Below are 4,270 nucleotides of genomic sequence, written 5' to 3'. Positions count from 1 at the left end.
CCTATCCCAAATTGAATCACCTCCCATTGGCCAAGATGAAGTTCTTGAAGACAACACCAAGCCAAGCGAAAAAGGGGATAAGGTTGAAATCGGAGAAGTTTGTGAAGAGGTGAAAACAACCAGAGAAGAGCCTAAAGAAGTAGACCTTGCATTGTCTAAGTGTGGGGAGGTCTCCCTCCCTAAGGCAACTTTCAAGTGGGTAAAACTCTCATCCCTAAGCTTTACTTTCTCACTTGAATATGGTTTAATTGAAAATGATGGTCAACTTAGAGCTCTTTGTGGAATTAAGAATAAGAGAGAGTTGTGTAGTGGTTGGAATTTCGGTATAAAAATCATAAAGGCCAAGACTCTACGGTGTATGAATGAGGATGGTACAAAAATCACCATATATGGGCTTAGAAGGAAGCATTGGCGGAATAAAGAGAATTCTATGTGTCAATCACCCTCATGTCAACCACCCATCCGACAAAATCATGAAACTCAACTAACGGACGGGTGTGAAGATAAGATATGGGATCCCGGTTCGCTATGTGAAGACCAACTATGGGAACTCATATCTTGGGTAGAACTTTGCCCAAGCTTGATGAAGATGGTTGGAAATTCTGTCAACCAATTGAGAAGCATGGATCCTTGGAAATTCAAGGATGAGCACAAGCATAAGCCACCATGACAACAAGCATCTCAAAATGTCCAACTTAAGGACTTAAACTAAAAGTGCTAGGTGGGAGACACCCCACCATGGTAAAATCTTTCCACTCTCTTTTAAATTTGCTTAATAAGTGATTTGAGTTATCATTGTAGGTAGATGTTTCATATAAATTTGTTTGTACAACCTAATTGTTAGCTTAGTCACATGTATGTTGTGTTTAGTAGTAGATGAATAATATCATATTGCATTTTTGTGAATTGCACTTTTGTGTTTGGTAATAGATGCATAAGAAGTTGTGAGCAGTATGGGGAGCACTTCAGCATATTTCTCTCAAAAAAAAGGGGGGAGTGGACGCGCGCGCACAATGTACGCGCACGCGTCCCTGAGCGGATGCACCATTACCCAGATTCCAGAGAGTTGGGCCTCTCTTGGGCAACCTCTATGCCATAAGCCCAACATGACCCACGCTGATGCACACCACGTGCGTGCGCGCAGATTATGAGAACATGAAAGTTCACGCGGACGCGCACTTGCCGCGTCCGCGTCGATCTGCTACTGCAATTTTTGAGCCAAGCCCCAGAGAGTTGAGCTCGCTCTAGGCCAACTTTAAGCCCCTGGCCCAATTCGATCTGCACGGACGCGCACTTGACGCGTGCGTGCCATATGCCCAAGGAAGAACAGACGCGAGCGCACGCATCGCGCTAGCGCGCCTTATCACAAATTACCAATGTACGCGGACGCGCGCTGTACACGCGCGCGCCCTTACATGCTGCCGCCACTTTAGGCTTTTGCCCCGAGAGTTGGGCGCGCGTTAAGCCCACTCTAAACCTCAGGCCCAACCCCATGTACGCGTGCGCGCATTGTACGCGCACGCGCCCTTGCATAATCTGCCAATCCACGCTAGAGCGCACTGCACGCTCACGCGTGGATCTCTATTTTCCTCAATGTACGCGGACGCGCAAGGTGCGCGCTCGCGTCGATTCAAAAAAAGAGATAACCCTAACACGCGACGAGCGCTGCGCAGTCGCGCACTTTTTCCCCTTCACACCATTTCCATCTTCTTCTTCCCACCTCGGCCGCCGCTGTTGCTCCGCCGGCAGCCACCACCGGACGGCCATCCTCTCTTCCTCTCTCATCACCACCCAACCTCTCTCTCTCTCTCTCTCTCCCTCTCACTCATCCAGTTCACCTCGGCCGCCGCAGCAACCGCCGTCGCCGCCATCACCGCGGCCGCCATCGTTCACCATCAACCCTCTCTCTCTCTCATCCATTCACTTTGTTCTCTCTCTCTCTCTCATCCACTCACTCTCTCCTCCTCGGTCGAACCTCAACCACTGCGGCAACTGTCTTCACCGCCACCGTCCACGGCGGTGCGAGCTTCTGCCTCTGCTACCCTCACCCCAATCCCAATTTTCCTTTCACTTCACAGTTCTTCTCCCGCTTCCAGGTTCCTCTTCATATTCTGTTTGTTTTTAACTGTTCAATTTTGATTAGCTTCTGTAATTTTCGGTTACTTAGTTAGAATTTGATATTTGCATGTTAGGATTAGCTAGAAATATCTGCTGTTAGGTGGCTAGGGCTGGATAGAGGATTCTAGGCCTGATAAGTGCTCCGTTTGTGTTTATTTTCTGCTTGTTCATTTGTTTGATAAGTGCCACTTTTGAGTTGCTCTGTGTGCATTCTGTGTTGCCTGGATGCTATCTTGTTGTTGCTTTGAATAATTGTAATTGTAATCATGATTATTTGTGCCATTTTGCAACCCGGGAACGTCCAATTTTAAGCCGAAATGCTGCCCAATTTTCGAGAAATTTAATTTCATTTTGCTCTCTATCACGAATTTGGGCTACCTTTCGTTATTTTCGACTTCTGAGATTTGCATGATATGTTGTGCCACGATTTGTATGCTTAAAATATTCATCTCTCATCATGCTCCTAATTTTTAACCCCATTTCTTTTTCTCTAACTCACTACTCCCTTTCCTTCCCAACTTGCATTTTAACTCTTTTAACCATTCTTTGAGTATTGATGATGAACATGCTCATTCTTTTTGAATTGTGCGCATTAGTGACCATTGAATTTTGGGATATGGCTGTGTTTTCTGTTCTTATTTGTTGGCCATATTTCAAGTCCCCTTCACATCATGTTTGCTTGTCATTTATTCTACATCCTAAATATGCTTTCTTTGCAATGTGCTACATGCTTTATTGCTTATATTCTATTATATTTCTTTTTCAAGATGTCGGATAAGGGAAAGGCTATAGCCACCTCTTCCAAGAAGAGAAAACACTCTACCCCCTCTATTCCCTCCATCTACAAGAATTATGCTAAGAATCCTCTAAATGACGAAGAAAAGGAAAATCAGCTGTTACCTTCTACTGACCCGACTAAGTTCCCCAATCTCTACTGTGAGCTTCGACTTTCTAAGTACCAGACAACAAAACTGAATACCGAGAAGAAGCTTGTTCTCCCCAATGATGTCCGACGGTCCATTACTAGTCGGATCCTTGAGTTGGGTATAGACTTTGTTGACCGAGATTTGGGGGATATCAACATATCTTGGGTGAAGGAATTTTATTGCAACTTCTTCCATCTGACTTTGGATTTGGTCTAGTTGAGGGGTAGAGAGAACATGATTACTGAGACGGCCATAGAAGAGGCTTTGCAGTGCCGACATATTCCTGATGGCACTTACGCCCATCAGCAGGCCGAGTTGGCCATACATAGCATGACCTTTGATTACGAGGCACTTAGGAGCGTGATTGGTCTACCGGATGCTACATGGGTTATGGATGCAAACAATACCAAGCCTAAGGGGATGCTATTCGCTCACTTGACTAGAGAGGCCAGGACTTGGCAGATGATCTTTGCCCACTACGTCTTGCCTACCACTCACTTCTCTGAGATCCCCATGGAGATGCTTCTGCTGATTGGGTGTGTTATGGAGGGGAAGGATGTCTATTTCCCTCGACTCATCCGGCAGTGCATGTGGCGGGCGCATATTCGTGGCCTACTTCCATTTCCTACTTTGGTCACGAGTATGGCTGCCCTAGTCGAGGTCCCTTGGTCAGATGATGATGTGTTACCACCACCCCCTGATGCAGATGACAGAGAGGTTACTATTCCTTGGGGCGGTTGGGTACATGAGAGGCCGCCAGTTAGACGCCGTTCCAGGGCTAGAGCGGTAGTGGGGACAGCTGGACAGTCAGCCCCTACAGCAGCACCATCCTCCTCTACAGCCACAGCTCCCTCTTCATCGACAGTTCCACCTGCAGCACCTGAGCCCACCTACTTATTGGTCCAGCGTCTATTCCAGTTTTTAGAGCGCGAGAGACTCCATGTCAGACGCCGATTGGATCAGATGGACCAGGCGCTCATTTCTCTGGGTGCTGAGTTACCTCCGCTTCCCGACTCTCCAGCCTCCGATGAGCAGGATCATCCGGAGGAGGATGCGGAGGCACCGACTCAGCAGGATGCCCCTCCAGATGCCCCAGACACCACAGAGACACACCAGACTCATGCGGAGCCGGTCCCACAGCCACAGCCAGAGCCAGAGCCTACCGTTGTCCCTTCCACTGATCCTCCAGTTTAGCATCGAGGACGATGCTTGATCTTAAGTGTGGG

Source organism: Arachis stenosperma, chromosome 2 (assembly GCF_014773155.1).
Source record: "Arachis stenosperma cultivar V10309 chromosome 2, arast.V10309.gnm1.PFL2, whole genome shotgun sequence".
Classification (NCBI taxonomy): domain Eukaryota; kingdom Viridiplantae; phylum Streptophyta; class Magnoliopsida; order Fabales; family Fabaceae; genus Arachis; species Arachis stenosperma.
The sequence above is the reverse complement of the archived record's forward strand: the minus strand, read 5'-3'. Positions refer to the sequence as shown.